Raw genomic sequence first — 14,817 nt, forward strand, 5'->3', positions numbered from 1 at the left:
GGTGGTGAAACTCATGTGGAACTGAAGGTTCTAAATCAGGATTGGGGTAGAAAACCTCGGATTCCTTTTGTGACAGAACTGCAGGTTCCCTCATTCAGAAGGCCACAAGCCAGAACTTCTGGTTTGGCATGATGTCTGAAGGCAGCCTTAGCCTGAGTCAGTGGTATAACAAGTTCTGAATGGGACAGTGTACAAGGATTACTTACTTTTGCCTAATTAAAAAAAAATTGAGGCAGTGCACATTTGCAGATTCTCAGATATCAGGAGCCCTAATCACTGTATGTGAAATCATTGTACAGTATATACCAGTAGAAATGTTCACATATTTAGTTCCCACATTTGTATCCATGTTCATTTAAAAATGAATGCCTGCACAACGATTTGAACAGAAACACACCCAATACTTCCAGGAAACCTAAATACAACTGCACACTTATAAAACACACATGAAGGCTCTTCCTAACCCACTTTACTTCCTAACCCACTGAATCCATCATCTTCTCCATCACATGCTGAAGGTAAAGTGTGCCGTCAAGTCGATTCCGACTCCTGGTGCCCACAGAGCCCCGTGGTTTTCTTTGGTAGAATACAGGAGTGGTTTACCATTGCCTCCTCCCATGCAGTAAGAGATTATGCCTTTCAGCATCTTCATATAACGCTGCTGCATGATATAGGTGTTTCCTACAGTCTGGTAAACCTACCAGCAGGAATTCAAACTGGCAACCTTCTGCTTGTTAGTCAAACATTTCCCTGCTGTGCCACTTAAGGTATCATGCAATATAATCCAAGCCGCCATTTGGAAAACAAACAGATCCATTTATTTATTTATTTATTTATTTAGACAATGAGGTCATTCTCATGACTGGGGTGGGCCAGACGGGGTGGGGTGGTGAGTGGGTGGCAGGGGAATGCTGCAGAATCCCACCTTCCTCACAGATGATCTCTGAGAACAGTCTGGGCATGCGGATTGCATGCCCAGACAGTCTGCCACTGCCCCAGACAGCTCAGGGGGCTGGTCCCCAGAGCTGGCCACAAGTTGGCCCCCAGAGATCCCACAATGCACCATGTGTGTGCGCAATGCATTACTGTTGTGGGGGAAAGTCCTCTGGAACTGTGCCCTCCTGTTTGATTCAGCCACTTGCGTTCATCCTTCTATCACATGGATAGAGAATGGGGCATCTTGCCAGAACCAAAGAGGATTAGACAGAGTTCCCACAATTATACTTGTTGCCTGACTTAATGAAGTCAAATGCAGCAAGGATGAGTGCTCAAAATAAGCTTTTTATTTCTTGATCAAGAAAGGCAGCGTACAGTCAGTAAGAGTCTGGCTGGTACTGTGCACTGAAGCTGCGCAGTTGACCAGCTTATATAGGTTTCAAACAAACAAGCATATCAGTAAAGCAATTAATACATGTCATTGGTAATTAAACACACATATTCCAGAGGAGCTATTATGAGATACTACTTGGCATTTCTGATAACCTTATTCCTTATAGATATCTGGTGCCAGGATGTTTATTTTTGCTGGAGTGAAGGATTTGGCTAATGGACTAGTTGCATACCTATGTTATCTATCTCCCGACAGGTTCTGGCATTTGTTATTTCTGGCCTCTTATCTCACATTCTTGAGAGGGGCCCCACATTCCTGGTTTGAACACTTTTCCTGACTCAAACAATTTTCTTCGTTTCAAGCCTAGTGGCTCTTTGTGTTGTTTAATAGTCTTAACCAAACTTTGAATCAAACTCTGATACATTTGTTAGTAGGCCTGGATTAAACAATTCCATATCATTATGGGGATCCCCCCAGCAACAGGCAGGCACCTGTCAATGCTTCAGTGCCAGCTGAAAGCAGCCAGTGCTGGCGCACGATCTTGTATATGGGGTTACAGGAGTGCTCGCTCCCTTAGCCTCATTTAAGAGTGGGCTCCCTAGGCGGGTTTTCCACTGAGGCACTACCAGGAGCCACTCAGCTCCTGCCAGTTCTTGCAGTTAGACAAGCCTGGGTTTGGCTGCCTGTGATAACAGCTTCAGTATCACAATTAAGATTGGAACTGGTTAAAATAACATGTTCTCTTTTGTCTGCTTTGCATGTAGAATCATGGTTCAGTCTCTGGCAGCCTCTCCAGTTAGGGCTGGGAAACCCTGGAGAGCAGCTTTCTGACTGAAACCCTGGAGAGCAGCTGACAGTCAGAGTAGACTGAGTGAGCATTGTCTTCACCAACTGGCAGCAGCACTCAAAGAGCTGGATGGAGTAAGGCTTTGACTCAGCAGAAGGCTGGAGTGGGCTTGGGGGCAAGATTTTAAAATGCACTCCTACTTCCATCTCCTTCCCCATCCACCATGTCTTTGCCACAAAAGAAGGACATACATAATATTGTGTAGCAGGTTAACAAGTGAGACAAGTAAAATAAATACTTTTGGTGTCCTGGCAATGGCTGATTATGTAAGTAAGAGAGGGGAACTCTCCTCTCTTCTGGAGCATTACAGCTGGCTAGTTGGAAAATTGCCCCTCCCGTCTGATCAGCAAGTTCCCTGTAGAGATATGGGAAGTACACTTGAGAGCTCTCTATGTGGCCCAGGAGGGAGGACAAGTACCATCAGATTTTAACAATGAATTAATAATAATAATAATAATAATAATAATAATAATAATAATAATTCAATTTCTATACGACCCTTCCAAAAATGGCTCAGGGTGGTTTACACAGAGGAACAATAAATAAATAAGATGGATCTCTGTCCCCAAATGACTCACAATCTAAAAATAAACATAAGATAGACACCAGCAACAGTCACTGGAGGTACTGTGCTGGGGGTGGATAGGACCAGTTACTCTCCCACTGCTAAATAAAGAGAATCACCACATTAAAAGGTGTCTTTTTGCCAAGTTAGCAGTAGTTAGCATCCACTCCCAGAATGGCCTCCCATCTTAGTAGCCAAAGTTAAGAAACATATTGAGTTTTACATTGAGTTATTCACATGAGCAGTATGAAGCACTGGGAGGAGGTTTGTGGGGAGAGCGGCTTTGACCCGCCCTCTCTGCAGATGGTCACGTACCCATCGCTGGGCAGGCAGATCATCTGCCCAGATGAGCAGCGGCTGGACTCCAGCACTCCCACGCCTTACTGCATCTCGCCTGGCAGCTCCGGGGGTAAGGTGAAGGAAAGTGCCGCTGTGTAGTGCCCCCCCCCCGGAGCCCCAGTAATGCACTGTGTGAGTGAACAATGCATTCCTGGGATCCCACCTCCCTCCCCCCAAGTGTGCTTGCCATGGCTGCAAGCAGCCACAGCAGACACACAACCAATTGAACAAGGTTCAATTGAACATTTAAAGGGGTGGCTCCATAAGTGCTCATGAACAGCAGAAACCGTGCTGTGCTCCTTTGGTCAGGTTTCTGCTGGTCATGGGAATAGCTGCATTGAGTGTTTAAAAGTAGGCAAGGCCTCAGGCAGTGACTGCATCTCTCCTGAAATGGTTAAACTCAATGAGGATGGGTGGGCTCCTGTGCTGGTGGCTCTCTTTACGTGTATAGACCACATTGGGTGCATACCTAAGGACCAAAAGCATACCTAAAGCATAGCCATAATAGTTCCCATATTTAAAAAAGGGGACAAATGCGATCCTGCTAATTATCACCCAATCAGCCTGTTGAGTATTGTGAGTAAGCTTTACCAGCGACATTTAGATTAGAAGCTCCAAGACTGGATGGAGAAAGAAAACATCTTGTGGGATGAAAAGGCTGGTTTTAGAATGGGGCGCTCAACTATGGATCATAACTTAGTACTATGCTATCTTATTGAAAAGTATAGCAGTAAGCCCAAGTACTCCTTGTATGTGGCCTTTGTAGATTTCAAATCAGCGTTTGACTCAATTTCGAGGCCAAGGCTGTTGGAAAAACTCAGGGATGCCAACATAGATAGGCGATTACTTCTCCTCATTCAAAAACGTTATGAGAACACCAGCGTAAGGGTGAGATGTAACCTCCAAGGCTCACTTTCATATCCAGTAACTTCCCGCAAAGTAACCCCCAAGGCTCACTTCTCACATCCAATAACTTCCAGCAAACAAGGGTGCATTTTGGTGCCCTCTCTGTTTACCTTTTATATAAACACCTTAGCCAAAAACTCTCAGACCCAGGGTTATATCTGCCAAATATCGCAGCGGTAAAAATCTCAATTTTGCTGTATGTGGACAATGCTGCAATTATCTCTCAAACCCCAGTAAGTCTTAGGAGGGTTCTTAAGCTCCTGGCCAATTACTCTAAGGATAACCACCTGGTTTTAATCTTCTGAAATCTAAGGTGATGGTCTTTGCCAAAAAGCCTAAGAAATTTAATTGGTCTATAGAGGGTCATTGGATTGAACAGGTTAACAGCTTGAAATACTTGGGTGTGGTTTTTCATACCACAGGGTCATGGAAATCGCAAGTGGGGTCCAATAAGCCAATAGGGTCAAAGGAGCACATCAGCAATTCTGAATTTTTTCTGCTCCAAAGGAGGAGAGGTTATTCCTACAGCAATAAAGCTGTTCATTGCCAAACCACTAGCCAACTGGGCCCCTATTCCAACTACAGATCACTGGAGATTGTCTAGTCTAAATTTTATAAGAGCTGTACTTGGGGCCCCCAGATGTATTTCTAATGCTGCACTATGGTTAGAAGCAGGCTTTCAGAGGGTGGAATCCAAAGCATGGAATTCAATTTCCAACTACTGGCTTAAGATCAATTTCCCCCCTCTGGGGCTTATTCCCCTTGTACTGGCCGGCAGATTGCAAACTTCCTGGACACAAGCACTGCTGGCAAAACTCATTACTTGGCTTCTCTTTAGAATAATTGCCACTATTAGGATATAATCAAATCAAGAAGATCCTCAAACAGAGGATCTTGGACACTGAGCACCAAAATGACCTAGGTGTCATCCTGCAGACCACAAGAGGATGCCTTGGCAATCTCAGTCAGGAACCAGCCAGTATTTATTGTCACTCTCTTTGCCCAACCATCAGAGAGTATTTCTTAAAGCAAGATATGATGCCTTACCATTGGCAGTTTTTTATTGGAATTTCCTGAAAATTCCCCTGGCCACTCAGATCTGCCCTTGTGGTTCAGGTGAGGTTGAATCTGTCCACCATGTGTTGCTATATTGTTACTTTTATAATGACAGTCGATGTAGTCTTATTACTCCCTTGCTATTACATTGCCCCGGCCAAACTGATGAATTTATGTCACACTTCTCCTTACAGACACTGTTAAGCTCTGCCAACAATTAATTTCTGCCCTTTAGATCTTACCATAAAATGTTTACTTTGCTGGTGTATTGTCTTATCTGAATGTTCTGTAATTTGTTGTGTTTATGTCTGATCTATGATAGTAATAAAGCTATTCATTCATTCATTCATTCATTCAATACTTTGAAAGTATAATGATGATGTAAAAACCACTCTGGACTCTTCAGTGGAAGAATGGGATATACAAGTAAAAATGAATAAAGAAACACTTCACTAAAACTATAATGTTGCATGCAGAAACTCATGGGACTACATTCTGCAGCAATGAGTAACTGCTGTTTGTAAAGCAAAACAGTACAAAACAGAACTGGGAAGTAATTGGTATACAATTTTGTTTTTAGAACAAAAAGAGAGGCTATACTTGGAAGATCAAAAAACAAACAAAATAAATAAATAAAGTCTCAAGAACAGTTCATTGCGTTTCTCTCTTTAAAACAGAAATATTATTTATAAAGAGAGAAGCAAGTAATATTTTTCGGATATTAGTTTAGCTATTTAAAGACTTGAGGAAATTGGTTGAAAAAACCTTTGCTATAGATATATCAGTTGATAGTTTAGATGTAGAGAGATCATATCAAAGAGGACACAGGGAAAATATCCTTGAGTAAAACTTCAAAGGCACAATGGTACCACAAAAAGGGGGGGCATGCTTCCTTCTAGTGATGGAAAACCTTTATGAGAGGCAGTAGACATTATTGGGCCAGTCACTTATCTCTCAGCCTAGCTCACCTCACGGGGTTGTTGTGAGGATAAGCATAGCCATGTGCATCACTCTGGGCTCCTTGAAGAAAAAGCAGGATATAAATGTAAACATATATATATAAATAATTGGAACACAGAAACGAACAACCCTCATACAAATGGATAAAAGTTTGTTAGCGAAATAGAGAAGCAAAGAGAGATCAGAGGGAACACAGAAGGAAGTGTTTTTTCTTTCCACTTTGTTTCATATTCCACTTTTTCTTTTCTTTCCACTTTGTTTCATTTTTTCTTTCCACTTTGTTTCATAGAGAGCCAGTGTGGTGTAGTGGTTAGAGTGCTGGACTAGAACCAGGGAGACCTGAGTTCAAATCCCCATTCAGCCATGAAACTAGCTGGGTGACTCTGGGCCAGTCACTTCTCTCGCAGCCTAACCTACTTCACAGGGTTGTTGTGAAAGAGAAACTAAAGTATGTAGTACACCACTCCGGGCTCCTTGGAGGAAGAGCGGGCTATAAATGTAATAATAATAATAATAATATTTTCCTCCTCCTCCATCACAATTCCCCCTCATATTTACCCATTAGTGTTGTCTCTCCTTCATAATTTTCTCTGGCTGGAAGCGCTGCCCCAAATTAACATCACCAGGAAAATAAGAAGAAGTGGGGGTGGGGGACCACACTCTGCTCTCAGACCAGCAACACAGATTACTGTTGTTTTGTTAATCACTCCATTTTGCATATCTGAAGGACAGGGGATCCTTAAGAGATGCAAGAAGTCAAGTGAGATAGGTGCAAAGCTCGGGGAGAATTCATGCTGGAAAGAAGAGAGGCTAAAGTCAAATAGCTCCTCAGTGGAGGCAGCCTGAGAGATGACAGGAGAGTGTGCTAACAAGACAAGGTTTGGGCGTGCTTAGCACACCTTGGCTCAATGATCACTCTGCACCTGGCCTGAGTAATATAGAAGTACAGGAAGTATTATTTATTTGTTTGTTAAATTTTCATGCTGCCTTTCTGCCTTGACAAAGGCACCCAAAGCAGCTCACAATATTAAAACAAGGAAATTACATAAGATTAATAAAACATTGAGGCTATTCACACGAGGATGCAAAACTGGGCTAAGGGAGCCCAGCCCTGTTTTGCATTCTCGTTTGAATCACCAGGATTGCACCCAATCCCGGTGACTACATGGCAACAAATCCGCCTAACTAGACTCCTAGTTAAATTAGGTTAAGGTCCTTTCTACACAATGTATAGAATGCATGTGTTACTTCACCTGAGAATACCTGGGAATGCAGAATGTTTTAGACACCTTTCCCCTCAGAAGCAGAAGGGATTGTGACTGTCTTAAAGGAATATTCTTCATCCTCAGCAATGTTTTTGTTCAAGCCCCCCATCCTTTCTTCACCACTGAGTTCCACTAACTTCACCCATCTGGCTGGTTGTTTACTGCCCTCTGAGCAGGGGCGTAGCTAGTGGGGAGGGGGCCTGTGTTCACCCCTCTCCCTGAAGGCCCCTTGGAGTGAGGGAGCTAATAAAGAAAATAGGGAAGGGTAGAGCTGGGGGGCCCTCAGGAGCTAGAGGGCCCAGGTTCTTTGAACCCATTCACTCAATTATAGCTACACCCCTACCTCTGAGTCCATAAACACTCCACTCCATTGGGTCACATTGGGGGCAGTTTTGAGTGTGTGTTTTTGCCCTCTTAGTTTTTTTATTCAGATGTTTGTGAAACTGATGTATCTGAGCATTACCCATAGTCTATCAGCACCTTTCTCTCATCCTCAGGTAATGTGGTTATGTGACAATAATGATCATAACATTTCCAGCTCTTCTGGAAATAGATATATTTTGATGATCTCTGTTTTTCTGTATAGTGTGGCAATAGGTAAATGTCCCATTCCACAACTAGTTGAACAGATCAAACTAACTTGTACTGAGTCAGAGCATTTGTCCATTTAGTCTTGTACTGTTTATTCTGATAGTGGCTCAAGCAGATGTTTACCCAAGTGCTGATCACCTGCATTCCTTTAGAAATCACTGTTGCTAGGAATTAAACCTAGAGTCTTCTGCAAGAAAAACACTGCCCCATGTAGTTGCCCCATGTAGACTCTGCCCCATGTAGTTGCACATAATTAATGGGAGAATGCTTTCTTTGCATTCGGTGGGCCACTGTGCGAAACAGGATGCTGGACTAGATGGGCCTTGGGGCTGATCCAGCAGGGCTGTTCTTATGCATGAGATTGCTATAAGGGTGTATGATCCCCTGAGGTTCAAAACTAGAGTTTTAGGGAGGTGGACCTAGCAACTCAGGCATGGTTCCTGTTAATGTTGTGGTCATCATCATCATTATTATGGTTATCATCATCATCATCAAACTTCTCATTAGCGCTTCTTTCCAATGTGTTTTCACAATGTATTGTAATATGTCTCTTCATATACACACAGACTAGGGATGTGCAAAAAATTTCGGGCACAGAACGATCTGTGCCCAAAATGAGCAATTTCGGGTGATTCGGGGCTGAACCGAATCACCCCCGATGTCCCCCGATATTTTTTGGGCCCGAGCCGAATCACCCAAATTTCAGGCCCAAAAAATTCGGGTGATTCGGTTCATGGTTGATTTGGGGGGATTTTTTGAAGTTTTAGTGACTTTGGGGCAGTTTGGGGGCATAGCATGGGATCTGGGCAAAAAGAGTGGGGTGGGGTGGTAGTGCCTACTGGGTGCAGGCTACCACCCCAATTTCAGGGAATAGGGCAAAGGGCTGATTTTTGGGAAATTTCTGAAGTTTTCATGTCTTTGGGGCAGATTGGGGCAGATTGGGGCAGAAAGTGGGGCCTGGGGCAGAATAGTGGGGTGGGGTGGTATTGCCTAATGGGTGGAGGCTACCACCCCAATTTCAGGGGGATTGGACAAAGGGCTGATTTTTTGAGAATTTTTGACGTTTTAGTGACTTTGGGGCCGTTTGGGGGCAGAAAATGGATCTGCCCCAAAAGAGTGGGGTGGGGTGGTAGTTCCTAATGGGTGGAGGCTACCACCCCAATTTCAGGGGGATTGGGCAGAGGGCTGATTTTTTGGGAATATTTGAAGTTTTGGTGTCTTGGGGCAGATTGGGGGCAGAAAGTGGATCTGCCCCAAAGGAGTGGGGTGGGCTGGTAGATAGTGCCTAATGGGTGGAGGCTACCACCCGTCCCCAATTTCAGAGTGATTGGGCAGAGGGGTGAATTTTGGTGAATTTCTGAGGTTTGTCTTCATAAGGTGAAGTGTGCTAAATTGATTACTTCCTCATATTCATAGTAATTGAGAGTGTGAAAAAGTGAAAGTGGGGTCATGAGAGTTGTTTAATTGAAAAAAATCTCATTTGCTATAATAGAATGAGAATTCACACCTCATGACAGACAGACAGACAGACAGACAGACAGACAATCGAGAAAAAGCATCCAGCATTCGCTGTAAACTTCTTGGTCTAGGATTCTTTATGAATTTCATCTCATGATGACATTCAGTCATCTGTAGGCAGCTCACTCTCCCATAGGGTTGCCAACTGTCCCGGATTGGTCGGGACTTCCTGTAATTCCAGGGGGAAGTGGCTGTCCAGTCCGGGATGCTCTTTCCACTGTATTTGGGCAGCTGCAGGGGGCACAATGGAACCAGTGGGGTCTGGACTTGGGAAAGGCTGCTCTGAGTCTGCCCAGGAGGCAACAGCGGTGGCAACAGTGATGCTGACTGAGCCCTGAGAGCAGGCTCTGCCAGTATTGGTGGCTGCAGTGCTGCCCATTGGGGGCAGTGGGGAGTGGATAGGCAGCACATGCCACCCCAAAGCAGTTCTGCACTCTGCTGGGCAGGCCACTCTTTAGTTACACGTTGGGGGCACTGGAAAGGTTTAAAGGATTGGCGTTCCCCACATCCACACATGCTCACGTAGCTCTCCTGGGCACACACTCCCTTTCATCTTTCATTTTCAAAAGAGGTGTAACACCTGACCTGAATTTCAGAGGAAAATCCCCAGATTTCAACAAAAGATTAAAAATACTCTGGAGAGAAGGAATGGCAGTAGTGGAAATAGATTTTTAAAAGGAGGAAGGAATTGGATCAAAGGGACAGGTAGTAGATTTGGAAGAAAGTAAGACAGAAGAGAGGTATGAGTAAAAGATATTGGAAAAAGAAGACAAGCAACACAAAGAGGATAAACCAGAAGAAAATGAAGAGGGGCAGAAGGAAGGGAACCATTATGGTACACTAAAGGAGAACTCTGAGAAATGGAAGGAAAAGAAAATAACATTTGCACTTTTATCAGATCAAAAGGCTGAGAGGTTAGATGAAGTATAGAAGGTTTGAAGGATGAAGTAGTGAACTAAATACAGAAAAAAGATGTTCAAGATTAGGAACCTAAGACTATTTTGGAGCATATACTCTCATATATGTTAGAACTATGTACTGTTGTCAGTTCTGTGCTATATATATGTGTGTATGTGTATCTCAGAATTGACATGTGGTTTGTATGAATGGCCTCGCCCCTGAGATGGCCCCCCGGGATGCCCCCCAACTTGTGTCGCCTATTTGGGCAACAGAATGTTGGCAACCTACACTTTCATGAGAGTGGAATCTCATAGCACAGAGGCCTTTGTGGGCTTTTACTGCCTGAGAAGGACTAAATATTAGCTGATCTTTCCTGGCTGAGGGTACCCATGAAGCATCCTTCTCAGTTCAGGTGATTCTATCCACCAAAGTCCCAGTCATGGCTTCCAACTGCATGGTCCCTCATAGCTTCAGAACAGTTGTTTATTCTCCAGTCAACAGCCCCTCAGTGATACAAGAACCACACGAGGACCATCATGTCCCACTTCTGGGTTGCCAGGAAACTCATGTCATTTGTGTAACCCCACTCCAGGTTTTGCTCTGTAGCCAGCAGGGGTGTAACAATAATAGGGCCAGGGGAGACAGTTGTCTGGGGGCCCACTCTCTCTCATATATATGAGAGAAACCTATGTGCCACAATAGAACATCATCCTAAATTATTTTTAAAGGTTTTGTAAATTGTGGACGATGCAAGTCATTGAATGGTACTAGAGAAAGACATTCTGGTAACTCCAGGTCTTAACACTCACATCAATTTCAGAGGATGAATACATAAATTTTACTCCGCTTTTTGTGACCACAATTCAGCCTCATTTAAGATTTCTTGACTTCATGAGCTGAGCTTCAGTGGGGGGGGGGGAGGGCATTTTAAAATCTTGTCTCTGGGCCCACTCCAACCTTGCTATGCCCCTGGTAGCCAGAGACCTACACTGCAGCCCTCCTTCAAAACAATGAAGCTGTTTCTCCCCAAGCTTGCCTAACTACTTGGGTTTCTCTTTTTCTTAGCTCTGCTCCCTTCTCCAGTTCACCACATCGGTTCAATCTCTTTCCTGTGCCTGAACCTGTTTGGGTTTCTTCTCCTTTCTGTCCCCCTCTTTTTCATGGATCTTCTGACTGACATTTCATACTCTTCTGATGTGAACCTGCTCATGTCTCTTTCTCTCTTCACCCCGCTCCTCTGGATCCCTGTACTGGTTTTATCTTCCCTCTGTACCCAATCTGATTCATATCTCTCTCTCCTCCCTCCCTCTCCCTCCCTGAACACCCTCCATCCTCCCTCCCACTCCTCAATCTCAGTCTTCAATATAGCATCTATAATTGGGTGACTAGTATAAGCAGAGGTCAAGCTCTGCCCAGAAACATAAACATCTAAGAGTCTGTGCAACATGGGAATACATCTGTTCAGTCAGAGTCAAGTTTCTACTTTGTATTCTATAAAATATATTAGTATTTGGATTTTTAAGTCTGTGGTTGTGATTTTATTGGGAAACTGTCTGCTTTATAACCATGACCATAACCATGACCAGCACCCCACATAACACCAGCACCCCATGTAATAGCTGTGTTGCCTGTGTACTTAGCCCAGGGTTTCTTAACCTTAGCCCCCCAGATGTTGTTGGACTATAACTCACATCATCCTGAGCCACAAAGACCATGTCTGGGAATGATGGGAATTGTAGTCCAACAACATCTGGGAGCCCAAAGTTAAGAAACCCTGTACTAGGCAGCATGGAAATTGGAGGGACTCTCTCCATCTCAGAACCAGTGTGTGAGATACAAGGAGGGCTGGGAATTGTAGTATTTCTATTACTTCTGTCATGGATCTGAAATGGTCCCTGAAGTGAAGTGGCCCTTCTTCGCATAGGCCTAGTGACCAGCTAATCCTACACTGATGGTGAGAGGTGTGAGGACTTGTTGATTCCTGAGAGTGAGCAGATTCTCACTTTTCTTTGGACTGAGGTGCTCATTGACAATTCTGACAATGGCTGTGCGTGCTGCTCCTGCCAGCATCTGAGTTTGCACTGTGTTCCCCTCCTGCTCCCTTGAGTTTTAGGCACAAGGAGTGGGGAAAGCCACTGTCTCCATGATTGGCTTGAGAAAAAATGACATTATTTCATGGGAAAAGGGGTGGGGGGCTGGGCAGATGCTTGGATTCAGGTCTCTAGTACTTCCCAAAGGTGCTATCATATCTGTTCAGTCATCTGGTGAGTGGCCTGCACAGTACCAGCCCACTGTCATAGCCACATATTTCCAGACTGAGAGAGGTAGTGCGATGGGATTTTTTTTGTTAATAATGTTTTTTTAATTTGTCTATTTGATCCTCTAACAAATGTTTGAATCTCATAAGAACCTTGTTGAAATTTAACTCAATTAAATGACACCATGTAGTTTGCAGATTGTGAATGTGTCACTCTAATTTGTGAATTCATAGTCTCTAATGTGCTATTGTACTGTTAAAATAGTTAGAATCTCAGCTTTCTTCTTCTTTTTGTCATGTTAAATTGCTAGGATTTCAGCTATGATCAGTACACATTCTTGTTGGCCCCTGGGAAATAAGATACTGGACTCTATGGGCCTTTTATCTGATCCAGCAGACTCTGATTCTTGTGTTCTTAAACCACTATGAATTCAGCAAACTTTGGGGGAGGGTGGAGAACCTGGCCCTATATCAAAACACATGCTGAACCATACCAATAGCTGAAAGATCATTAGAGGTGATAACATTGGCTAAAATACTGTGCAATGTGCATAAAGTCCACCTTGAAATGGTACATCTATGCAGTTGCAGAAGAGTTTGGATTTAAAAAACACAATAAATGCACAAACACAGCTGTACAATGAACATCCTTGGTAAATAATGGCTGTGCATTGTGAAACCGCATTTGCAGAGTTATTGCGTTTTGTGCAAGAGCGCTTTCGCACAATGGCACACATGTTCCATTACAAGGCAGTCAGAATATTCAGTTATGTCACCCTGTGGCAATAGTGGTGTATTGTAGCAGATGACCAAATAAGCATGCAGATGCATTCTGCTACTGCAAATAACTTTAACAGCATTCTAAAATTTTAACCGTGTGGGATTAAAAAATGATTCAAATTGAGCACTTCAGGAACTTTCTTCCAAGTTGAGGCAGAGGGCTCTTTAATGCTCTCCTCCCCAATAGAAATAGTAATACACTCTGTCAAGAGTTCTCCCTTCAAACATCTCAGTTTAAACAAGCTCACCCAAATTGTAGTTAGCTTCTGAGGAACTCAAAGGAAAGACTCTGCCAAAGTCTATGGAATAGCTCACATGGAAGAAGCTGTTAGAGAGCCCTTTGCCTGCATATATCCTTGTGTCAGAATAAGTCAATGGATGTTGCTGAAATGCTGCTGGCCCATCAGCCCTCAATACATCAGGAGATAAATAAAGTCCTTCAGTGCTTCACACAGCAAACAACCTAGACAGCTATTCTGTTTTCCTGCTTGTTCACTATCTGCTCCACTCTCAGTCTAAGCTGGACTACATTGTAACTGATCTAAAGCATTCTTCATAAGCTTTACTGGATCACAGACTAGATTTCTTACACTACCCCGTTGAAAAGATCGCCTGTGTTGGAATTTAAGGGTTAGATGGGACTCTAAAAGGAGCAGTGTGGAGAGCCAAGGAGGGTTCTGCAGGGAGAGCAGGCTTGGCCCACTCTCTCCATGGAGGATTCTATGCCTAGCCCTGGGCGGCCGAATTGGCTGCCCACACGATTACCGGCTCCATCTTGGAGCCAGTAGAGGCGGTGGTGATCAGGGGCCGCCTGGCCCCCAGAAGTCCCAGAATGCCCCACGTAAATGTGTGGGGCATTCTGGGGGTACCCTTGACACCAGGAGGCTTGTTGTAGCCTCCCGGTCAGGGGTCTACTCATGTGTTGCCGTGGCGTGGAGCCATGCTGCGGCGGCACACAACCACCAAAATGGGATTAGCGGAGTGCTCACTCCACTAACCTCATTTAAGGGGGGGGGATTAGGCGGGCCAGCTGCTGGGAGTCATGCAGCTCCTGGTGGTTCACATGCACGGAGTAAAGCAGGCTGGGATCCTGTAGCCCTATTCACACTCCACATGTGTGAATAGCCTCTAAGTCTACATCTGCATGAGTTACACAGCAAGGCTGGCTCCAAGTTGAGGGGATTGCAAGGAAAGTGTGCCCCTTCATATTTTGCCCCCCCCCCACCTGCTTCCCTCATGTGGATGGGCCTTGGCTTACCAGCCGGTGGCAGTGCAAGAAACAGAGACAATTGTGATGATGGCACAATTATCATTGCCTCTGTTGTTGCAGGCATGAGTCCATTTGAATTAGCCGCCCTTTCTGTTCCTCTCATTGCCTCACATCATTAAAGAGTTGGGCATTGTGCAGGAAAGGGAAACCCATTCAAATGGTGCATGTGCCTACAGCTGTGAAGGTGGTGTGAGAAGCACAGTGGCTGCCATTGTTGCAGCTGTCCATCGCTG

The sequence above is a fragment of the Hemicordylus capensis genome, chromosome 3 (assembly GCF_027244095.1).
Source record: "Hemicordylus capensis ecotype Gifberg chromosome 3, rHemCap1.1.pri, whole genome shotgun sequence".
Classification (NCBI taxonomy): domain Eukaryota; kingdom Metazoa; phylum Chordata; class Lepidosauria; order Squamata; family Cordylidae; genus Hemicordylus; species Hemicordylus capensis.